This window comes from Uranotaenia lowii, chromosome 1, assembly GCF_029784155.1.
Source record: "Uranotaenia lowii strain MFRU-FL chromosome 1, ASM2978415v1, whole genome shotgun sequence".
NCBI lineage: Eukaryota > Metazoa > Arthropoda > Insecta > Diptera > Culicidae > Uranotaenia > Uranotaenia lowii.
Genome location: NC_073691.1, coordinates 188,106,584 through 188,132,882, shown reverse-complemented (window position 1 = coordinate 188,132,882; position 26,299 = coordinate 188,106,584). Strand labels below are relative to the sequence as shown.

General features: G+C 32.4%; 1 protein-coding gene across 5 annotated transcripts in view; it reads right to left on the bottom strand.

Annotated features, from left to right (window-relative positions):
- Positions 1 to 26,299, bottom strand: part of LOC129740513 (serine-rich adhesin for platelets) — a 420,359-nt gene that overhangs the window by 344,042 nt on the left and 50,018 nt on the right. For all 5 annotated transcript variants that reach the window (XM_055732213.1, XM_055732228.1, XM_055732220.1 and 2 more), the window contains exon 2: positions 5,514 to 7,750. The gene's annotated coding sequence lies outside the window, so the exon portion shown is untranslated. The remainder of the gene's footprint in view (positions 1 to 5,513; positions 7,751 to 26,299) is intronic.

The window sequence follows — 26,299 nt, the reverse complement described above, 5'->3', positions numbered from 1 at the left end:
AAAAGTTCATAATATTGCAATTTCAAATTCAATTTGATAACTTTTTCTGGATATCTTAAAATTTGATTTTAAATTCATGAAGGCGATAGGAAAATCAATTGGGCAATCAGCTAGTGAAATTGGCATTCTCACGTTTCATTTAAATTGCTACTGCCATAATGAAGTGCCTCGATAAATTGACTAGGAATTTCCTTAAGAAATATATAGGAGCGTAGGAGGAATATAGATTCGCAGACGTATCTATAGACGGTTTCTAGATATAGTTGGTGATACCGGTTTATTCTTGTTTCTCAATTTTCCAAAATAATCTTTTGAAACATGGGGAGACGAGGGATTCCTGTTAGAACCTAAAAAGTATTCTACTAACGATCCTTTTTTCTATCCCCATTGACTACTAGGACGAGGCCGGCGCCGTTATTGATCATTTTTGGAAAGGAAGAGAGCATGAGTTTTGTGCATTGAGAATATACTTCTAGTCCCAAGCACCATTCTATTAGATTTTGCACAAAATTGATGGCCTCGATCAATCACGGAGTAGCAACCATTGGTGATGTGGAGTTTGTTTCACTTAGCCACGCCAGCGATCGTGAGATTCGAAATGCACAATTGATTGATAACAAACAACTAATTTGAGTAATAAATAAAAAAACAATACATTATTTTGTTATTGGATAATTGAAATTACTGAAGCATTTCGGTTTTGACGATTTAAGGTGGATATGAGTAAACAAACAAGCTAAGCTAAGCTTAGTATCTCTTGAATCACGATTTCATTTTTATTTTAATCATACGAACTTGAGGTATTTACCTTAGTTAATAAAACAATTACTTTCCAAGCTGATTTTCATGAGTTGGCGATCAATTCTCAAAACTACTTTGAGTTTGAAACTAAAAGAAAAACCAAAGGGTAAAAATTAAAAAAAAAAAAAAAAAGTATTGTCGAACACTTCAGACGAATGTTCTCAGATCCCACCGTCTGTTTAATCGTAGTAAATAGTTCAAATTGATATATTTACAATGTAATCCGCCAACATAGTTACATTTTCTACAACAATCTTGAACCAAATGGCAATAACCATAGACGCTACGTATGATATTTTTGCGTAGATTCTGAACGCATGCAGATACGAATTCACATGACTAAGCATAATTTTCTAAAAACATCAATTGAATCAAAATCAGTGGATTTCAGAATCGTATTTCCAAAAAAATAATGTTTTTTAATAAAACTTTGTCTTGTGGAATATTTTTGCGTTAGAATACCAACAACTTTGCAAAGCTTCAGAACAAAGTATACTTGTTGGGGTTTTTATTCGATATTTACACTAAAAGATGCAGTTTCCAGGGAAAAAAATGAAAATGCGCCAAAAATCACATGGGACACTCTTGTTTAGAATGGGAGTAAAGTTGATATAAGAAAAAGATAATGGTACTGCATACATTCAGGGATAATGTCTGTGAGTGACCCGTACGGCAGCGCATCTAGCTGTTAATTTTGGAAGTAGGTCTCCTCAAGAATGATAAAAAATAGTTCTACCTAAGATCAAAAATTAATTTAAAAAAAGACACCCGATCAATTTATAATTAGATAGAAAACTCGTTTCAGAAACCCGAATAATTTTTTTGTGAATTTTACTTAAATTTAAGTCTTTGAAAATATGTTCATATTTGTCAAGCGTTACTTAAATTAACGTTTAAAGACAGCATAGAACGGCGAAAGTTACAGCAGAAAAAGGCGTAATTTTCATATCTGTAGATAAAACATTTGAATAAATTAATTTAAGCAAGAATATAAAAAGTTTTAATGAAATATTATTGAAAAAGTGAATTTTCAACACTTTTATGAGATTCAAAGATAACCTTGAAGTTGCTAGAAACGAAAAAAAATAAACACACAAAAATAAGATCTCAGTGAAACTTCACGTTTTTTGAAGAGAACTAACACTTAACACTTAACACTAAGGCGTAATAATTTTGCTTAGATCAATAGTGTTTTCAATTGCTTAACACACAAACGTAGAACAGGTTTTATAATTTTTGCTATGAGTTTTGTACGTTATGTTTGATACCATTTACTATTTTAAAATGTATTCATTGGAAACTTATTTACAACTTTTCGTCAGGACAGCTTTCAGCATTTAATAAACTCAATTTATAACACAGCAAATAATTTTTCTGATTAATTTTTTATTTGACCCTTTTTGCACAAAAGCTAAAAAACATTTTTAAAGATCTCCAAACATGAGCCATATGAAAAAGTCTTGAAAATTCCGCATGCAAACCTGTTTTGATTCATAAATGCATTTTTATATTATTTCGCAGTACTCGTGATCTTATACCGTCTTCGCAAGAAATCTCGACTTTATAAATGTTACTGATAACTGATCGTGGCCTCTTTAAACCGTATATATGGATCACATCCCTTTATATGCCAAAACAAGCTTGTAAGAGGTATCTGGCCAATTAAAGGGTTTATAGCAGATTGTAATGCAGTAATCGACCAAAATATCAACAATAAGATGATTTTCAAAAGCAAAAGGAAAAATAAGCGTTTTTTGCATTTGCCAAAAATATTAACGGATGAAATTTAACTCGTCACTCGTCAGAAAAAAGTAATGGAATGCTGCTCAGTATTATTATCCACTGAAAGTATGCAGCTCACTGGAATTTGTCTTGATCGACAGTTATCGAAGTTTTTCGTGAAAGTACGATGAATAAAAATGTCTCATAACGTTGTGATTTTCTGAGTGTTTTAAATTTTTATTGAACTATTTAAAAAATTGAATTCATCTATTTTTCTAAGAACAACCTAGGGCGAAATTCATTTTTTTATCATCAGGAAAATATGCATATTTGATTACCTGCTGAGAGTACGTAATGTTGTTGTGGAATCTACGGTGCAATTAGGTATTTTGTTTAATCTGGCCGCAATGGATTTTTATTCTTCTAAAATATTAATCGTAAAATGATCTGTAAAAATTAAAGTGTGCTTTATAAAAAACATACCAATGTAACATTGTGAAAAAAATGTCAACTTAATAAAAATTGTAAACAATTTTTTTAGAAAAAAAAAATTTATAATCCATTCTTCTACTGGTAACATTATTTGAATGAGAAAGGTTTGATAAGGTTCATGTAATGTTTCTTAAGTATATTTTCGAAAGGGCCTCAAAAATTCTTTAATTTATAAAATTTAATAAAATACTTCAAAGAAACACATCAAGCTTAAAGCAGTTTTGTAGGAAATACTCACATTACGCTATATCACTTTGTTGGATTATAAAATGCTGCTCAAGCTTATTTTTCGAATTCCACAAACTTTAATAGGACAAAAAAAAAGCTATGTAAAAGTGTTATGTTATTATTTAAAAGATCGGTACCTTATACAGTAGAAAAAAGTATTATACATTAAAGCATGGAAGAAAACTAATTCAAAACTGAGGAGTTAGAATAATAACACAGATCTTTGATTTCACATTTTTCTTGTTGCAAAGGGTATCAAGGCTGAAAGTAACTGTTTCGGGAGCATTTCAACCAAATTAGCTGATTTCCAAAAAAGTTCTCGATTTAACGTTTCAAAAGTTTTTTTTTTTGGTTTTGAAAAAAGCAGAAATCTTTTTGGAAAATATGAATATTTCTGGAAACGCTGGGAATTGTAGGCTTCATAATAGGATTGTTCGATTTTCAGGAAATGATCGATCGCCTGGATCGATTCAGATGAACGGTCGCAGGTTCGTACCACCTAAAAAACCGTAACTGGATGACTTAACTCTGATAGGTCAATCATTTTATTTTTAACAAGGGACGTTTCAATGTACTCAAATTCATTTATTGGAATCTGCAAAAAATCCATAAACTGAAATCTAATTTGAGGCATCAATATTTGACTAGATAAAGGGTGTCAAAATTTTCCCCGCGAGTAACTAATAAAATTCAAGCAATAGTGATTTCAAAAATTTGAACTCAAAATCTGAGTTAATTTGAAAAAATATAATTATCAAACAGCAACACCTGAAACATCAGCAGATTTCGAATCGTACTTTAAGCTTCCAAAAATACTTTATTTGTATTTTGAGAAAAAGTTTGTTAAAAAATTTCCTTCTTTGACTCGAAAATAATAAAAATATAAGTTAAATTTCAGTTATTGGATTAGTTTTGGGAATAAAATGAATGGAAACTGGGTTTTTTTCATCGAAACGTGGGCCATTTGTCAGCAGTGGACCTTTCCCAAATTTTATATTGAATATTCAGACAAGTCCGGGTAAAACCGATCAATCTGACAAGCCTAGACTAGATGGCCAATGGATGATACTGTTTGACATTAATTCTAAATTCAAAATTGGATCTATATACAGGCTCAGCGAGAAAAAGAATCCAAAAGATCGAAAGATCGAATCGAAATGAAACCGATCCTATCGATTTTTTTCAAGCTAAAGAATCGTTCCAAAAAATCGAAAAACTAAGTTGAAAAGGTTGATCTTCCAAAGAGTTCGACCTAAATTACTTTAAATCAACTAATAATTTTCTAAGTCTAAGTCAGTGAGTTGATTTTTTAAGGAATTTTTAAGCATCAGTCAAAACTAAGGTTGCCAGTTGCCCGGTTTTATCCAGGTTTGCCCGGATATTTAATACAAAATTTGACTAAAGTCCGGTCCGGCCCGGTTGTTCGGGTTTCATTAAAAAATGCCCGAATATAGCCCGGATTTATTCACTGTATTTGCCAAAACAAAAAAAAAACTAATTTTGTTGTAATTTTTTTATATATGCGTTAAAAACAAAATTTATTGAACAAGTTTTAAAAAAATAATCATGAAAAGTTCCTTGGAAGCCTAAAATACGATTTAGAAACTGCTGATGAAAAAAAAAATTCAATTTTTTCTTGATTTGTGTTGAGTGATGGGGTGGGTTGTGACCAAATTTGCCCGAATATTGCCCGGATTTTTGGTCGAAATTTTGGAATCAAATGCCCGGATTTTGCTTGGTTCTAGATAAAATAGCCTGGATTTGCCCGGCCCGTCTATGTGCTGGAAAAATTCTGGCAATCTTAGTCAAAACGCTTTTCGATCTTGCACAACGTTGTTTGATGATCTAAAGCTCAGAATCGTCCTCCAGTGATGCCGTTGATTCTTGATGGTCTTTTACTTGAATTTTCCAAAAATAGAACAATTTTATTTTTTGAAAGCTATGTATCTCTAAATCACAAATTACAAGAAATCACAAAAAACTAAATTCTGCCTTGATTGAAAGTTAATAAGTTGATTAAAAAAAAAAGTTTTTGCTGGTCAGCTATCATTGATTGATTGGGCTTATTTATAAGTTTTCAAATGACAAATCACGGAAAATAGGGGTGATTGGCAAAATCTGACAAAATATTTGAATTCAAAGCGCATAAAAGGTTAGGTTAAGTAACGGCACGTTACAAATATTTATTTCTGAAGACATTTTTAAAACATTTGTGACATGAATGCCTTATAAAAATTTAGAAAAAGTTTATTTCTAAAGCATATCCTTACCTTATGTTTCCAATTTCTTGCTGATTCGTTGCCTTAACACTTTTCCTTAATCAGTCTCTCAATTGACACTTGCAGCAGACGTTTCGATAACGAGTGAAATTATTTAGAGAAATCACTAGCCGCGACCTTCAATGGTTTGTTTTCCTTCACTAAACCGGACCCCAATTGGAGGCTTCTTTCAACGCGGAGGCTACAGGTAACGTTTTTTTTCGGTTTTACCCAAAAAAAAGAAGTAAACAACACTTCACTTCACTTTAGCTTTCAAACTTTGGCGGCTCCAACGGTTTTTGACCACCGGTAAGGGGGGATGATTCACACGTTTTCTTTTTGAATGGGAGTGTTTATTTTTGCTTCCTTTGCTTCCACCCCTTGGATTATGTTGAGAAAAAATCCGCGGAGCAAAATTAATATTTATTAGCTGGATATTGGGATGTTTACCGAGATTCACCAAACGTGAATGGTGCTAGGGGGATCCGGAAAAATGGCGGGTGTTGATTCAATTAATTTTCCACGCGCGATCTTCTGTTTTTCTTCTGCTTCTTCTTCTACTGTTGATGTTGCCGGTTGCTCCCGTAGTCTTCGATTCTTCTGACTTCTTGTAGCGGCCGATTTGCTGCTATTATTATTGGTTTTGCGGGAGTGGTATTTTTCCAGCTCGAACTCACTCGAATTGCCCCAAACGAACGAGAGAGTGAAAAAATAATTGATGATGGGGATTATTTAATAAATTTCAACAACCACCACCACCACCGCCAACAGTCTAGTAGGGCAGCGCCGTGTTATTAATAAGGTTAATAACGGTATATTTTTTCTTGTTGGTTTTTTTTCTTCTCTCTGTTTACTGCCACTTTACTGCTGCAGCTGATTTTGTTTTTTCTTACATGTTTTGGCCTTCGTTCAAATCGTTCCGCTCTATGCTGTCGGAAAATGTTTGGCACATTTGTTTGTTGTTTTGCTTCGGTTGTTTTGATTTTTGCTAAGACTTAGATGTTTTTGCTCAAAACATTCGCTATACTTCACTTTAAGAGGACGGTAAGATCGTTACGATTTTTTTGTTATTTGTTCGTGAGTTCACATAATGAGACTTTTTTTGTCTTGACTAGTGAGCAAAAGTGATAGGAGTAGTACTTTTTTACAGTAAGTTACGAGGGTGCGTCACAACCGGTCGAGATTTGATTTTTACTTTCTAAGTTACTAATTCAATGTGTATTCTTTTTCTACTTGAAGAACAATGACACTTAAACATGCATTAGTTTCTGTTTTAGAAAAAATGGCGATAGAAAACACTTTTCAGCTCAGCTGCGTACTCACACACTCACGGACAATTACACTAAAATTAGTGAGCTATCTCAAGAGTAACAACTATATAACACCTTAATCGATCCCTCAAAGACAATTTTCACCTTGAAGGACCTTATTTTAGCTCTAGCACAGCGATTTAACTTTCATCTTTAATTTTAAAGGTAAAAAAACTTTTGTAATACCTTATCCTACATCTTTCACAAAGAAATAGACTAGAGAGATTCGTTTCCCGGTTGGAAGAATTAGTCGGAAAGTGGCACAACCTGAAGAATGATTGTTTCCGATAGTCACAACAACCCACGTTCGATTGTTGATTTTACTTCCTCTTTCTCGCGGTTTTTTTTTCTTGTTTTCTTTCCTTCGATGGGTTTTTCTTCCCAACAATGGTGCACAACCTTCCTTCTCAGCTACATTTTGTCAGCATCAATTTTTCGTGAATCCAACTTCCACCCACACACACGCACACAAGCCCATAACATCGGCCCAAGGTTCCTCGAAATCGAGAATCCGAAATTTACAACCATTGATGACGATGATGATGTCCCATCGCACACATTCACACAAATTTTCCGAAAATAATCACTTATCGGCACGATTCTTTGCCTTGCTGTTTCTTCTGTTCAACCATCAAGAAGAACAACAAAACAGCATCCAAGGGGAAATGTTTTCGGCTTTTCTTTTCTTTCGGCGGCGGATTTTTGATACTTAATTTCCTGCGCCCATTGCCTCAAATTCCCAACCTAGTAGAAATAGTGGGTGGGAGAGACGGTATTTTTAATTGTTTAATACTCCCGCCGGTCCTGATCTTTGACGGCCGGTGTTGCCTCTCGGTGCGAGTTCGATGACGGTTTGCTGTCGAATTTGACGGTGCTTCGAGATTTTTCAGCGACACTGCCGAGGCCAGGTTTGAGCTTGATTTTATGGGCCATTATTGCCTGAAAGAAATGTGAAAAAAAAAGAAAAAGAATATGAGTGCTAGGGGAAATTGAGTAATTTTTTAAAAATTTACTTGGAATAATAATAGGTAAATTAAAATAGAAAAAATAAGGCCTTTCCAATGAATAAAGAGGAAGATTTTGAAAATCCCTTGAACACTGTTTTCAAAGGCTCAAAACATTACGGTTGCAGTATTAGACAATAAATTAAATAGATTTGCATATATTTACATGTCTTCAAATATGTAAAAAATATGCAATACATGCTTCATCTGAGCAAATCTGAAATTTGCCTTGTGACCCATAAAAAAATGCTTATAATTTTACAAATTCATTTAGGTGGTTAAATAGGTATATTAATTTTTGGAAAACTACATTCAAAACCACAGAGCTAAACAGTATTGAGAATTCCCACAAGAAACGAAGCTCAATGGATTTTGTCTAATTTTGAAAACCAGCTATAGACATTTTGAAGATTGATCCAAGAAACTAACTGTGCAAAATTTCATTTGCAAACAAAAAAATGCAAAAATGTCAGAAGTGACAAAAAACAACAATAATAAAAAATGTCAAAAATGACAGAAAAGTCGAAAATGTCTAAAATGTAAAAAATGTCTTGAATGTCAGAAATAAAAAACAACAACAAAAATCACAAAAATGTCAAAAATGTTACAAATGTCAATAATAAAAAAGTAAAAAATGTCAAAAATGTCCCACAAAGATGACAGAGAAAAGAATCCGGTAAAATTTAAAAATCCGACCATATATATTTTGATGATTGGTCCAAAAATCTAAACTGTGCATAACTTAAGCTCAATCAAACTTAATTCAGGGTTGCCACAATATAATTTTTTATCAAATGAGGTCCGGTCATTTTCAAAATGGTGGTATTTAGAAATATTTGAAAACATCAAATGGAATGAAGATACAAATTTGAAAACAAAAAGTATCAATATTCAGAAAAAAAAATTGACAAAATGTCAGAAAAGCAAAACCCAACAAAAAACACAAAAAAAAATTTCAAAAATGACAAAAATGACAAAAATGACAAAAATGACAAAAATGACAAAAATGACAAAAATGACAAAAATGACAAAAATGACAAAAATGACAAAAATGACAAAAATGACAAAAATGACAAAAATGACAAAAATGACAAAAATGACAAAAATGACAAAAATGACAAAAATGACAAAAATGACAAAAATGACAAAAATGACAAAAATGACAAAAATGACAAAAATGACAAAAATGACAAAAATGACAAAAATGACAAAAATGACAAAAATGACAAAAATGACAAAAAAGACAAAAATGACAAAAATGACAAAAATGACAAAAATGACAAAAATGACAAAAATGACAAAAATGACAAAAATGACAAAAATGACAAAAATGACAAAAATGACAAAAATGACAAAAATGACAAAAATGACAAAAATGACAAAAATGACAAAAATGACAAAAATGACAAAAATGACAAAAATGACAAAAATGACAAAAATGACAAAAATGACAAAAATGACAAAAATGACAAAAATGACAAAAATGACAAAAATGACAAAAATGACAAAAATGACAAAAATGACAAAAATGACAAAAATGACAAAAATGACAAAAATGACAAAAATGACAAAAATGACAAAAATGACAAAAATGACAAAAATGACAAAAATGACAAAAATGACAAAAATGACAAAAATGACAAAAATGACAAAAATGACAAAAATGACAAAAATGACAAAAATGACAAAAATGACAAAAATGACAAAAATGACAAAAATGACAAAAATGACAAAAATGACAAAAATGACAAAAATGACAAAAATGACAAAAATGACAAAAATGACAAAAATGACAAAAATGACAAAAATGACAAAAATGACAAAAATGACAAAAATGACAAAAATGACAAAAATGACAAAAATGACAAAAATGACAAAAATGACAAAAATGACAAAAATGACAAAAATGACAAAAATGACAAAAATGACAAAAATGACAAAAATGACAAAAATGACAAAAAATGACAAAAATGACAAAAATGACAAAAATGACAAAAATGACAAAAATGACAAAAATGACAAAAATGACAAAAATGACAAAAATGACAAAAATGACAAAAATGACAAAAATGACAAAAATGACAAAAATGACAAAAATGACAAAAATGACAAAAATGACAAAAATGACAAAAATGACAAAAATGACAAAAATGACAAAAATTACAAAAATTATTAAAATTTCAAAAATGTCAAAAATGACAAAAACTACAAAAACTATTTCAACTTCAAAAATTACAAAAATGACAAAAAATGACAAAAATGACAAAAATGACAAAAATGACAAAAATGACAAAAATGACAAAAATGACAAAAATGACAAAAATGACAAAAATGACAAAAATGACAAAAATGACAAAAATGACAAAAATGACAAAAATGACAAAAATGACAAAAATGACAAAAATGACAAAAATGACAAAAATGACAAAAATGACAAAAATGACAAAAATGACAAAAATGACAAAAATGACAAAAATGACAAAAATGACAAAAATGACAAAAATGACAAAAATGACAAAAATGACAAAAATGACAAAAATGACAAAAATGACAAAAATGACAAAAATGACAAAAATGACAAAAATGACAAAAATGACAAAAATGACAAAAATGACAAAAATGACAAAAATGACAAAAATGACAAAAATGACAAAAATGACAAAAATGACAAAAATGACAAAAATGACAAAAATGACAAAAATGACAAAAATGACAAAAATGACAAAAATGACAAAAATGACAAAAATGACAAAAATGACAAAAATGACAAAAATGACAAAAATGACAAAAATGACAAAAATGACAAAAATGACAAAAATGACAAAAATGACAAAAATGACAAAAATGACAAAAATGACAAAAATGACAAAAATGACAAAAATGACAAAAATGACAAAAATGACAAAAATGACAAAAATGACAAAAATGACAAAAATGACAAAAATGACAAAAATGACAAAAATGACAAAAATGACAAAAATGACAAAAATGACAAAAATGACAAAAATGACAAAAATGACAAAAATGACAAAAATGACAAAAATGACAAAAATGACAAAAATGACAAAAATGACAAAAATGACAAAAATGACAAAAATGACAAAAATGACAAAAATGACAAAAATGACAAAAATGACAAAAATGACAAAAATGACAAAAATGACAAAAATGACAAAAATGACAAAAATGACAAAAATGACAAAAATGACAAAAATGACAAAAATGACAAAAATGACAAAAATGACAAAAATGACAAAAATGACAAAAATGACAAAAATGACAAAAATGACAAAAATGACAAAAATGACAAAAATGACAAAAATGACAAAAATGACAAAAATGACAAAAATGACAAAAATGACAAAAATGACAAAAATGACAAAAAATGACAAAAATGACAAAAATGACAAAAATGACAAAAATGACAAAAATGACAAAAATGACAAAAATGACAAAAATGACAAAAATGACAAAAATGACAAAAATGACAAAAATGACAAAAATGACAAAAATGACAAAAATGACAAAAATGACAAAAATGACAAAAATGACAAAAATGACAAAAATGACAAAAATGACAAAAATGACAAAAATGACAAAAATGACAAAAATGACAAAAATGACAAAAATGACAAAAATTACAAAAATTATTAAAATTTCAAAAATGTCAAAAATGACAAAAACTACAAAAACTATTTCAACTTCAAAAATTACAAAAATGACAAAAAATGACAAAAATGACAAAAATGATAAAAATGACAAAAATGACAAAAATGACAAAAATGACAAAAATGACAAAAATGACAAAAATGACAAAAATGACAAAAATGACAAAAATGACAAAAATGACAAAAATGACAAAAATGACAAAAATGACAAAAATGACAAAAATGACAAAAATGACAAAAATGACAAAAATGACAAAAATGACAAAAATGACAAAAATGACAAAAATGACAAAAATGACAAAAATGACAAAAATGACAAAAATGACAAAAATGACAAAAATGACAAAAATGACAAAAATGACAAAAATGACAAAAATGACAAAAATGACAAAAATGACAAAAATGACAAAAATGACAAAAATGACAAAAATGACAAAAATGACAAAAATGACAAAAATGACAAAAATGACAAAAATGACAAAAATGACAAAAATGACAAAAATGACAAAAATGACAAAAATGACAAAAATGACAAAAATGACAAAAATGACAAAAATGACAAAAATGACAAAAATGACAAAAATGACAAAAATGACAAAAATGACAAAAATGACAAAAATGACAAAAATGACAAAAATGACAAAAATGACAAAAATGACAAAAATGACAAAAATGACAAAAATGACAAAAATGACAAAAATGACAAAAATGACAAAAATGACAAAAATGACAAAAATGACAAAAATGACAAAAATGACAAAAATGACAAAAATGACAAAAATGACAAAAATGACAAAAATGACAAAAATGACAAAAATGACAAAAATGACAAAAATGACAAAAATGACAAAAATGACAAAAATGACAAAAATGACAAAAATGACAAAAATGACAAAAATGACAAAAATGACAAAAATGACAAAAATGACAAAAATGACAAAAATGACAAAAATGACAAAAATGACAAAAATGACAAAAATGACAAAAATGACAAAAATGACAAAAATGACAAAAATGACAAAAATGACAAAAATGACAAAAATGACAAAAATGACAAAAATGACAAAAATGACAAAAATGACAAAAATGACAAAAATGACAAAAATGACAAAAATGACAAAAATGACAAAAATGACAAAAATGACAAAAATGACAAAAATGACAAAAATGACAAAAATGACAAAAATGACAAAAATGACAAAAATGCCAAAAATGCCAAAAATGACAAAAATGACAAAAATGACAAAAATGACAAAAATGACAAAAATGACAAAAATGACAAAAATGACAAAAATGACAAAAATGACAAAAATGACAAAAATGACAAAAATGACAAAAATGACAAAAATGACAAAAATGACAAAAATGACAAAAATGACAAAAATGACAAAAATGACAAAAATGACAAAAATGACAAAAATGACAAAAATGACAAAAATGACAAAAATGACAAAAATGACAAAAATGACAAAAATGACAAAAATGACAAAAATGACAAAAATGACAAAAATGACAAAAATGACAAAAATGACAAAAATGACAAAAATGACAAAAATGACAAAAATGACAAAAATGACAAAAATGACAAAAATGACAAAAATGACAAAAATGACAAAAATGACAAAAATGACAAAAATGACAAAAATGACAAAAATGACAAAAATGACAAAAATGACAAAAATGACAAAAATGACAAAAATGACAAAAATGACAAAAATGACAAAAATGACAAAAATGACAAAAATGACAAAAATGACAAAAATGACAAAAATGACAAAAATGACAAAAATGACAAAAATGACAAAAATGACAAAAATGACAAAAATGACAAAAATGACAAAAATGACAAAAATGACAAAAATGACAAAAATGACAAAAATGACAAAAATGACAAAAATGACAAAAATGACAAAAATGACAAAAATGACAAAAATGACAAAAATGATAGAAATGACAAAAATGACAAAAATGACAAAAATGACAAAAATGACAAATTTACAAAAATTTTAAAAAATGTAAAAATAGCGAAAATATCAAAAATCACATAAATTTCGTAAATCTCATAAAATACACAAATTACAAAAAAATTAATAAATTACAAAATTGACATATTCTTGCTATGTTATTGTAGTTGCGAATTGCCAATTGATGTAAAAACTTTGTTAAATTTTTCGAAACATTATTTAATTTGATTTAAACACTCTGGGCTTTCATTGATCGATATGTGTTCGAAACTCCGAACCATTGGAGACCAAACAAGCGAACAACAATTGGAAACGATTTGTAGCTAATGATAGGAATTATAACAGAACCGGGTCCTCCGATGGATCTGATTGCCCCAGCATTTCGAAATGGCTGCTGTCCAGCTGAATGGACACGGACACTCTTCCACTTTGCTGAGGCTACCATTTTTACACTACATACGCACACCTACACACATATATACTGTACATAGAAACATGCCGCCCATGTGATTTCGAAACCATAACCAAACAATCGGACAGACAACCTCCTCGATAATTTATTGGTTCTGGGAGTAGGAGAATGGGGGAAAAACGGGCGATACTAGTGGGTGGTAATCCTGTTTTATGATTTATTCGAGCGTGATGGTTCCATAGACCAGCGCAGGCCATTGATAGCAGGAGAAGTGCAGTGCAGAGAGCAGTCACTTGACAACATTGACCCAGTCGGTAAAAGGAGTAGAGATGATTTTCACTGAAAGAGACATTGTTGAGGTGATCAGAAGAAGAAGAAGAAGAAGAAGAAGGACAGGGCGGAAGAAGGAACTCTGCCCAAAAGGATTAAGTAATGGAAAGCTCAGCTGAGCCCAAATGTGACATTTGGAATTGTTCGGGCGGAAATCGGATCAAACGGAATCATCGATGTAGTCAGCTCGAGTGGACAATTTTCAATGAAAGACGACGATGCTGGGGATTATAGATAATTGCATATCACAAACAGCTTTGTTGCTGTGAGCTGTTCCATTTGAATAATTTGCAAACATCGAAGAAAAAAATTGAAACCAATTCAAATTTTTAGACGCTAAATTTGGTACAGTTTAATTAAGTTCCTTTTCATTGATAGATCAAAACACCCCGAGTATACTTTACGACCCTCTGCTTTAAACTTGTTATAAAGATGATTAAATCGAAAAGTTTTCCTCCAAAAAAGGGTCTCCTAGCGCTAGTCCAGGAAGTCAGTGCCGGCACCGGTGAAGCGCGCCCTAATTAGGAATGAAAAGTCCAATAACGTGTCTGTCTCCGGGAGCCTCCAAAATTTTCAAGGGACAAATCCTCCGGAAGACGGAGAACTTTTAGCCAACAACAGTCCCCAAATTATCCGGGCAGCGGAAAGAAGGCAGGGAAGCTGTTTTTTTTTGCTTTTTTCTAAATTTGTTTCGTCTAGGGGAGAAGTTTTGTGTTAGGCTTTTTTTTCTCTTTTTGGTAGGCTTAGTTTGATTTTCCAAGGTTGGAAAGCGTATTTGAGGGCGAAAAAAATAAATTCGGCAAGTGAAAGTCAATTACCAAGTCTCGAAGCGTTCATTGTGTGCTGGAAGGGCAAGCGACACCCTAGACCATGGGTGGCCAAACCGTGGCCCGCGAACGCTTATTTGTGGCCCGAGATGCTTTGTAATATTATGAAATGAGAACTATTCTTACAAAATAGAGCAAATCAATGGTTTGTTATTTTGGAGGCAGTAAAACGTCGCTTCATCGGTCTTGAAAAACCGTGCGGAGCTATTTAGCGTTTAAATTTATTCAAAAATTGTAAACTAAAGTCAGGCACGACCAAAATGATAAATACGTTTAGTTGATATTGGATTTCAAGATTTTGGAAAGCATCGTCTGCATGTTTTATATCTAACAACACCTTTTTCCGTTAACTTAAGCTGTTTTGAAGGATAATTACAATGGAACTTTGTGGAATGTGCTGTGATACTCAGTTAACCCCCTAAAAGCCAAGCTTTTTTTACGCTGAAAAATTTAGAGCAGCTTACAAATTACAACTTTTGCTCTACGAAAAACATGAAAGGATTTTTTTTTGTCAAATTCATAAAATCCATAGCCACAGCTTTATTGTAAACATTTTTTGTTAAAATTCTACCACAAATAACTGAGATATTTTAATTTGAACTTAAACCACTTCAAAAAATAAATAGTGTACATATTTTTTGATTTCTTGTTTTTCATTCCCAACCCCGCCTGTATGTTGCGTTTTTTTCTTCAAAATTTAGGATAATTTTTTTTTCTGAACAAATCAATCCGTTACGCCAATATTTTTTAAGGTCAAAATCGTTTTGCCAATCATCTTTTTTAATCGAGAAACCCATGGACTAAGAATTTCTATGGCTACCATATTGATAATGTTAAGAAATATAGGTCCATGGCCATTTATTTCACGCTATTACGGCTTTTTAGCTGTACCTTTCGACAGTTGGTTGAATGCTAATATGAAACGCTAGATTTACATATTTTGAAACTAGGTTGAAATAATAATTGGGTTTGGTTTAAAGTCGATTTTAGTAAATCCCGTCTAAAGGCAGGGTCGAATTTAAGAGGGTTGACGGGAAATGTCGGATTCTTTGGAAGGATAATATAAAAAAAATACTGAATGCGCCATCTGGATGTATATGAATTTTCAATCAATATCCAAAAATAAACAAGCTCTTGTCAGGATATTCAATGCCATTTATTCTAAACCAGATTTATTACTTAATAAGCAAAAAGCAACTTTTTCGCGGGCATTCTCCCTCGTAGACAAGCTTGAAACTCGTCAATGTTTTTGGTGACCTGGCGTAAATTTTACTTTTGAAATATGTTCACAGTAAAAAAAAATGTGGTACCGTTAAATTCTGAGAACGAAGAGGACAGTTCAAATCAACATGTTTTGAGGCAGTGATTTTATCGGTAAGCACGCACAGTTTTCATTACTGAATGATCGTTTTCGATGTAAAGCACTAAAATTGAAACGCGTTCTTTTGGTCTGCATAAAATGGCATTGACGTTTTGAAATTGCGTTAATATGTCGAAAACCACTGCAGAATTGTTCGACTTTCAAATCGCATTGACATGAACAACGTTTATAGCGGTCGTAGAGTTAAAGACAAATTTATCTTTAGGTAATTTGAAAATAACTGAGAAAAAAAAGAATGTTATGACAAGCTCTCAGATTTTTTTTTCAATTCTTATTAACGACTGCCTAACGAATTTGAATCGTTTCAAAAATCTGAATCACAATTTGTTTTTGTAAATATCAAACATTTTTTAACAAAGATTAACTGTTTAGGGGGAAGAGTTCCTAAATGCGCATATTAAATAATCGTAATCATTTTTCAAATGTTGTTTAGTGTTCAACATGCACATTGAGGAGGATATTTCTTAATCGATGTTCAAGATACATCAATCACTACTACTACTAAAAAAAGACTTTCAATGAAAACTACTTTGAAATACGCCTAAACTTCATAAGTGTTTCCAAATTTCATGTTTCACCTGAGCTCTAGAATCTCAATCAGAAAGTATGATATAATGTTATTGAACACGTACTTAAAAAATTTATATTATGAAATCCTCTATAATAAAGACTGTTCACGAAAGAAAAAAGACATAATTTTTAAAATGATATTTTATAAGCTAGAATTGTGAAAATTAGGGTGAGTGCTCCTACCTTGGACCTAGAGCCTACTTTAGTCCTAAAATGCCGAAAATTGTAAGTCATACATTTTGCAAGCATAGCATAAAGATACTCCTATGCATACAATGAACTCTTATTCTTCATGAATCCTACCATTCCGTTTTTTCCCATTAAAAGTTATTCTGATACAATTTTCAACGTTTTTAAAAATGTACTTCCTCATAAGTGGTAAATCAGACAGCTCAATTAGTGGGGCGCGTATTAAGAAATAAGAGTGTTTAAGGTAAAATCACGATATTTTACTGTCCAAGCCAAAGTTTAAAGGAAATTTACTTTCACTGTGAAGAATATGAACCATATTTCCTATTTTCCTTAAATTCATGAAAATTAATGGAAAACTCGGAAAATTTGCACAGAGTCCAACTATAGGAAACTTTCGACTTTGATGTTCCATGTTTAGACCTGACATCGCCAAAACTATGTATCAATACCAACAAATCAACAAAGGTGCGAATTTATATGTAATTGGGGCATAATTCAGTACCAATATTGAATATTTCTAAAAACTTTTGCACATTTTCCGCAAATAAAGTTCAAGTTAGTAAATACAAACAAGTTTCAGCTATTGTTCTGCTGATAGAGCTGACGGGGAATAAAAGTGTTTGTGGTATTCATAACAGAAATTATAGTTTTTTTTTAAGTTAAAAAGCTGTTAAACTTTTTTATGGTAATAATTGATTGAAGATTACATTTTCAATGAATTTGTTTATTTATTTTCTAAATATCATACTTTTTATAGCAATTTTAGTTCTAGGTCCACTGAAAGGAACCGGTTCAGTACCAAAATAGGAACAGTAGGTTCAAAGTTGGAAATTTTGATTATCCATATCTTTGCAAATCTCTCAATAACGGCGAAACCTATGTTGAAAACTTTCATTGAAACTTGAAGATAAGATCATAACCTATAAATGAATTTCCTGAAGGATATAAATTTCCCATTCGTTTATGTGAAAAACATGATTATTTAAAAACCACCGCTTAAAGGGTCCAAAGTAGGGCAACTAACCCTATGTTTATGGACAATTGGATTGAAGCTGCCAAAGTTTGAGTTAATGGGACGAATCAATTCTGCACAAATGATGTGAGAAAAAAATATTATTCCATTAATGGGTAACAAATTTCGAAGGATGCGAATTTATGGTGTTTAAAATAATAAAGAAGTTTGCCGAAATTTATTTTCTTGAAGATTCATCGAAATCTGGATGGAATAAAGAGAAATAGTAATCGGAATTAAGAGAAAGCTGCCACTCGCTTCTTAACCCTTCATTTCAAGATTTTATCATTTTTCCTCAAAAATCATTTTAAACAGTTGGAAATGATGAGTACATAGAGAAAAAAAATTAAAATAAAATACGATTTCTCATTTTTTCCATACATTAATCGTTGCAAATTTGTAACTCTATGAAACGATAAGTTAAATTCTAGAAATGTGTGTGTATTTTTTTTTTTCTAAGAAATCTTCCGAAAAAAAATCTCATAGTCATCACAATACAGCAATGTTTATGCAAGCTCTTTCTAGAAAAAAAAAGTTGGAAAAAAATTGGCATCTTTAGAACGATGAAACTTTTGCCAAATTTGGCACGAGTTGGCATTCTAGTTGGCAATTTTCTAACTTTGTTAAAAAGAAGGATATTCGTGATGACGTACAATGCTTTTGATAAAAAAAATCACAAAAATAAATGTGAGTGAGGTATCGAAATTATATATTCGACTAGAAGCGCTCTACATTTTTTAACATTGGGCACAATGAGACTTACAGAAAAATTAAAAAACAAAAACAAACGACAATTCGAACTAACTTTTTCGCAAAAACATACACAGATGATTATTTTCTTTCGGAAACACTTGTTATTCATATTTATGAGGCGATGGTTTTGCTTAAAATGGTTAATTTGGACTGACATTTAGGTTTTTTTTAATTTGCTTTCTTTTTTGGGGTTGGTTTTTTTCTTTTTTTAAATCTGTGATCAGTCACAATATTTGTATGAAACCTTCAAAACTGTATGGTCTAATACTTCAAAAAATCAGTTTTCTTAATACGCCAAGGTTTTTTTTGGCATTTTATACACGGTTTACGAGAATTAACACGGTTTTTGTCAGAAAATAGTCCTTTTGAACGGGAAACGTTTAGAAATTTTCGAAATTAGAAACTCTTAGCTCTAGTCTAAGAGCTTAGACTAAGAAGACGTGATACCTGAGACTTGAGACCTGATCCCTGAGACCTGAGACCTGAGATCTGAGACCTGAGACCTGAGACCTGAGACCTGACACCTGACACCTGACACCTGAGACTAAAGACCAGAGACCAGAGACATGAGACTTGAGACCTGAGATATGAGACCTGAGATCTGAGACAGGAGAAATGAGACCTGAGAACGTAAACCTGAGACAATGGACATGAGCCTTGAGATCTGAGACATGAGACATGAGACATAAGACATGAGACCTGAGGCATGAGACTTTAGACCTGAGACCAGAGAAAATAGACATGAGCTTTGAGATCTTAGACATGAGATCTGAGACTTGAGACCAGAGATCTGTCATATAAAGCTAGAGACCTTAGACATAAGACAAAAGACATGAGACTTGAGACCTGTGTCATGTCTCATGTCCCGAGTCTCATGTCTTATGTCTCATGTCTAATGTCTCATGTCTCAAGTCTCATGTCTCATGTCTCATGTCTCATGTCTCATGTCTCATGTCTCATGTCTCATGTCTCATGTCTCATGTCTCATGTCTCATGTCTCATGTCTCATGTCTCATGTCTCATGTCTCATGTCCCATATCTCATGTCTCATGTTTAATGTCTCATGTCTCTGATCTCATGTCTCATGTCTCATGTCTCATGTCTCATGTCTCATGTCTCATGACTAAGGTCTCATGTCTCTAGTCTCAAGTCTCAGGTCTCAGATCTCAGATCTCAGGTCTCAAGTCTCATGTCTCAGGTATCAGGTATACGTTCTCAGGTCTTATGTTTAAATTGTCAGGTCTCAAGATTCAGGTACGAATTCGCAGGTCTCAGATCTCAGATCTTGTGTCTCAAGTCTCAAGTCTCAAGTCTCAAGTCTAAATTCTCAAGTCTCAAGTCTCAAGTCTCAAGTCTCAAGTCTCAAGTCTCAAGTCTCAAGTCTCAAGTCTCAAGTCTCAAGTCTCAAGTCTCAAGTCTCAAGTCTCAAGTCTCAAGTCTCAAGTCTCAAGTCTCAAGTCTCAAGTCTCAAGTCTCAAGTCTCAAGTCTCAAGTCTCAAGTCTCAAGTCGCAAGTCTCAAGTCTCAAGTCTCAAGTCTCAAGTCTCAAGTCTCAAGTCTCAAGTCTCAAGTCTCAAGTCTCAAGTCTCAAGTCTCAAGTCTCAAGTCTCAAGTCTCAAGTCTCAAGTCTCAAGTCTCAAGTCTCAAGTCTCAAGTCTCAAGTCGCAAGTCTCAAGTCGCAAGTCTCAAGTCTCAAGTCTCAAGTCTCAAGTCTCAAGTCTCAAGTCTCAAGTCTCAAGTCTCAAGTCTCAAGTCTCAAGTCTCAAGTCGCAAGTCTCAAGTCTCAAGTCTCAAGTCTCAAGTCTCAAGTCTCAAGTCTCAAGTCTCAAGTCTCAAGTCTCAAGTCTCAAGTCTCAAGTCTCAAGTCTCAAGTCTCAAGTCTCAAGTCTCAAGTCTCAAGTCTCAAGTCTCAAGTCTCAAGTCTCAAGTCTCAAGTCGCAAGTCTCAAGTCTCAAGTCTCAAGTCTCAAGTCTCAAGTCTCAAGTCTCAAGTCTCAAGTCTCAAGTCTCAAGTCTAAATTCTCAAGTCTCAAGTCTCAAGTCTCAAGTCTCAAGTCTCAAGTCTCAAGTCTCAAGTCTCAAGTCTCAAGTCTCAAGTCGCAAGTCTCAAGTCTCAAGTCTCAAGTCTCAAGTCTCAAGTCTCAAGTCTCAAGTCTCAAGTCTCAAGTCTCAAGTCTCAAGTCTCAAGTCTCAAGTCTCAAGTCTCAAGTCTCAAGTCTCAAGTCTCAAGTCTCAAGTCTCAAGTCGCAAGTCTCAAGTCTCAAGTCTCAAGTCTCAAGTCTCAAGTCTCAAGTCTCAAGTCTCAAGTCTCAAGTCTCAAGTCTCAAGTCTCAAGTCTCAAGTCTCAAGTCGCAAGTCTCAAGTCTCAAGTCTCAAGTCTCAAGTCTCAAGTCTCAAGTCTCAAGTCTCAAGTCTCAAGTCTCAAGTCTCAAGTCTCAAGTCTCAAGTCTCAAGTCTCAAGTCTCAAGTCTCAAGTCTCAAGTCTCAAGTCTCAAGTCTCAAGTCTCAAGTCTCAAGTCGCAAGTCTCAAGTCTCAAGTCTCAAGTCTCAAGTCTCAAGTCTCAAGTCTCAAGTCTCAAGTCTCAAGTCTCAAGTCTCAAGTCTCAAGTCTCAAGTCTCAAGTCTCAAGTCTCAAGTCTCAAGTCTCAAGTCTCAAGTCTCAAGTCTCAAGTCTCAAGTCTCAAGTCTCAAGTCTCAAGTCTCAAGTCTCAAGTCTCAGGTCTCAGGACTCAGGTCTCAGATCTCATGTCTTAAGTGTCCAGTCATGTCTTATTGTTTGAAGTCTTTTCCGCAATAAGGACAGTTTTTTACACAGTTTTCAGAAATAAGCACGGCTTTTACACGGTTTTCGGGAATCAACTCGGTTTTTTGCACGTTTTTTTTACTCGGCCCGATATCAGTGTGAAAAAAAAACCGTACTGTATACCATTTTTTATGTGGCGATTATAAATCTGTAGAGGGAGGGATATTTTAATAGATGAGTGTAAGACAACTGTATTTACATAAGCAAAACATACATGTTTTATACACATCGCAGCAAATTTCATGTTAAAATATATTACAATTTTTGAGAAAATTATTTTTATTTATAAAAGCGCAACAGACAGCTCAATAAGTGGGACGCATTTCGAGAAATCAGACTGAATAAGAAAAAATAACGTTTTTGTTTAACAGTCCAAGCCAAAGTTCATAGGGAAATCACAACCACTGTGATGAACATGATCCATACTACCTATTTTTTCTCAAATATATATCTCACATTTTTCCAAATTTTTATTGAAAAGATAAAAATTTCCTTCGGTAAAAATGAGACTACGATGAAGCCAAACATCACCACATACATGAATATTTCCAAAAACTGTTGAAACCATTCAACTCCCTCGTCAAAGCAGAATAAGTAAAGTAAAATGCGGCCTTACAAGACCAGGCGGGTTTGCGAAATAAACTTTTTCTGTTTATCAAATTAGGATGAATTCCATTTCACCATGTTGTTTGTAGGAACCGAACATTCTTTGAATGAGAAACCAAAAGAAATTGCTTTTCAACAGAATGTTTTTCATGTGTGAATATGTTTTTTCGAGTACTAACTTTTTTTTGCGTTCCATCTTTTGGGTACTCACACAGGAAGATCGCACAAAGCACACATAATCCAAAAGTTAAGTGAAGAAAAAAGTTTTTCCATTCCATCCGTACTGAAAACTTCCTGTTTTCCCTCTCGCTTTTTCCTCCTCAGCAATGGGTATCGAGGTAGGTTGATTTGGATTGAAAAGTTCAAGTTCTGGTTTTGAGCCGAGTTTTTACACTGCCAATTGAAAGGTTAGTCCTGTTTGAGAATTTTAACTGAGCTGGAATGTTTTTTTTTTGTCAAACCGGATCCATACCGAGCGAATCAAACATTCATTCTAATAAAATCGAGTTGAACTGGCTCGGTAAAATTTCCCAGCTTCCGATGCTGATATTGATGATGGTCGTAAAAAGTAAGGGGGGATGATGTTACTTTTCTTCCGCCCTCCCTGGTTCTTCAATAAGTTTTCATGGCTGGATGTGTGGGTGCAGCGTTTTTAAGTATAGGTAAAGGCACCTTCCGAGAAGACAAAACTTTGTGATTTATGAGTGACCCGGTTTCTGGTTTCCATATCTTCTGGTGAGATGCGAATGTGAGAGAAAAAATCAAACGAAGAATGTAAGAAAAATAGACCCACATACATTTCGAGGTATCCTATTCGAAGCAGTGCCGCAAAATGTGATCACTTGTCACAAGATTTCCGGCTTTTCTTCGCTAGGTTCCAAAAGAAGATGACACAGAGTGGGAACAGCAAAAAGGAACCATCCTCTGGAACGAAGCCGATTCTTTATGTTCTCAGCTTTTTTTTCGCTCGATTCCAAGTCTTCTGTTAAATTTTCATCGCAAATTCACCGTTTCGGTTGTACCAGCTTGGAGTTTACTGAGCCCACAACTCTTTATCTGTCGGTATTTCTATCGATTTCTTTAAAGAATAAAGAGAATAATCTCCACAAGATTGTTCGTTCGATTCCACCAAAGCTTCGGTCGTTTGAAATTGTTCAAAAGAAGAAAGAAAGTTACCAGTGAACCGTGAAGCGGAAGTTGAGAAATGGCATCGGGGAACAAAAAGCGCTTTCAACCGATACCGTCAGAGGGGCGTATTTTTCGTGTGAAATTTGCTCCAGTTGCCAAGATAGTCAAGAAATGGTGCGACGCTGAGTGTTCAACATCCAAAAATTATTTTTTTTTGCCAAAAAAAAAAATTGCGATAGGAGAGTCTCCAAATAAAAAAAAAAGTAAAAATCAAATGAGAAATCGTAAAATTAAATTAGTCCGGAACTAAATTGAATTCCTTGTTTTGTCACTTGGAGGTTAAAAATAACGGATATCCAAAATTTGGATAATATTCAAAATAGCTTAATAGCCGCCTGTCCGTGGAGTAGAAGACAGCTTTCAAGTCTTCTAAGCCAACAGACATGAGATCGAATCTCGGTCACGGCATACATAGTTCACGTTCTGTGGGTTGGTGGTGTTGGCATTTGTAAGATGCTAGCCATCATATTCTCGTAAGATCTACGCTTAGTGTTAATTTAATGGTTCTCTTCGAGGACAACATCAAGTTTAATTGAAATCCAATACAAGTTTGTGTTCGTTAAAAAAAAATTAAGCCAAATATTTCAATATTTAAAAAAAAAACGACCATCTCTCTGCGGTAAAATAGGAAGAAAGCGGATCGCTGATTTGAATTCGAAGCGATTCGAAAGCTTTCAGCTCGGCCGCCTTGGGCAAGAGTTTGGCAAAACTTCATCCCTTCTATACAACATTCTATGGGTAGAGAGATATTACAGAACCACCGGACATGACCGGAATTCCTAGCGTCTTAATTTGCTCGTAAAGATTTAGCTGGCTGCCGCAGTTGTTCCCTTCGAGGCACTCAAGTTATTCACTTCGCCTTTCCGAAAAGTTCTGAATGGCAGCTCCCAGAACTAGCCCTGGTTGACTAACTTAGGGGAACCCCGGAGATAAAAGAACATGAACGGACCAGGTCTTTTTCTCTATTTTTTTTTCGTAAGAAAACGCTTCTGGAGCGTGTCGTTGGACGAATTATGTAAATGCAATTAATTAAAGGCAAGCCACGTTCCGAGACGTTGTTCCGGAGTGTTGGCTTCTGGCTTCTTACTAGCTCTCGTGCCCTAACTTTTCGGTTTCGGTGGTCATTCAATGGAAGACGATAGGACCCTACACTAGCTAGCTGGGACATATCTAGACTAAGAGAGTAGCTGAATGGCACCCGGAGGGCCAACGAAAGTGACACGAAGATGATGAAGACGATGATTATGATGAATAAGGGATTGAGCCACTTCTTGGATATTTTCGAGCGGAAAATTGCCGTAGGCTGGCATCATTCAGAGTTGGAGAAAGTCTTCCAGAAAAGGATTGACGCGAAATGCCGAAGATTTGCTCGGACATAAAGCCTTCCGTCCTCGTCGTCGTTCGTTGGGCTGAATGTGTGAGATGAATTGATTCTAATAATTCCTCGTTGGCCGATATAATCTTATCTTTAGCACCGAGCCTGCTTCTAGTAAAGAGCCTTCCGGTTTTATCGCACAACAACCGGAAGGAGGCTCAGCATAATTCCCAGCAAATGGAAATGAAAATTCACAGATGAAGGATTCAAGGAAATGGTGGGATAAATTTGTCGAATATGTGTAATGTTTTCCCACCTCCTGCTGTTAACTTCAGTAAAGCTGTAACTTAAAAATAAACATTTTCATTGACAATTTTTTCGATTGTCTCCAGAAGTGCAATTATTTATAGCGAATCCATTGAAAAATTTCACATTTTTCTCATAGTGGATTTTTTTTCATTTTTGTTTTTTTACAATTTTGTCATTATTTTGTTACATTTTTGTGTTATTTTTGTGTTATTTAAGTGTAATTTTGTTGTCATTTTTTGTGATTTTTTCTATCATTTTTGTGTCATTTTTGTGTCATTTTTGCATTGCGTCAATTTTGCGTCAATTTTGTGTCATTTTTGTGCCATTTTTGTCATTTTTGTCATTTTTGTCATTTTTGTCATTTTTGTCATTTTTGTCATTTTTGTCATTTTTGTCATTTTTGTTATTTTTGTCATTTTTGTTATTTTTGTCATTTTTGTCATTTTTGTCATTTTTGTCATTTTTGTCATTTTTGTCATTTTTGTCATTTTTGTCATTTTTGTCATTTTTGTCATTTTTGTCATTTTTGTCATTTTTGTCATTTTTGTCATTTTTGTCATTTTTGTCATTTTTGTCATTTTTGTCATTTTTGTCATTTTTGTCATTTTTGTCATTTTTGTCATTTTTGTCATTTTTGTCATTTTTGTCATTTTTGTCATTTTTGTCATTTTTGTCATTTTTGTCATTTTTGTCATTTTTGTCATTTTTGTCATTTTTGTCATTTTTGTCATTTTTGTCATTTTTGTCATTTTTGTCATTTTTGTCATTTTTGTCATTTTTGTCATTTTTGTCATTTTTGTCATTTTTGTCATTTTTGTCATTTTTGTCATTTTTGTCATTTTTGTCATTTTTGTCATTTTTGTCATTTTTGTCATTTTTGTCATTTTTGTCATTTTTGTCATTTTTGTCATTTTTGTCATTTTTGTCATTTTTGTCATTTTTGTCTTTTTTGTCATTTTTGTCATTTTTGTCTTTTTTGTCTTTTTTGTCATTTTTGTCATTTTTGTCATTTTTGTCATTTTTGTCATTTTTGTCATTTTTGTCATTTTTGTCATTTTTGTCATTTTTGTCATTTTTGTCATTTTTGTCATTTTTGTCATTTTTGTCATTTTTGTCATTTTTGTCATTTTTGTCATTTTTGTCATTTTTGTCATTT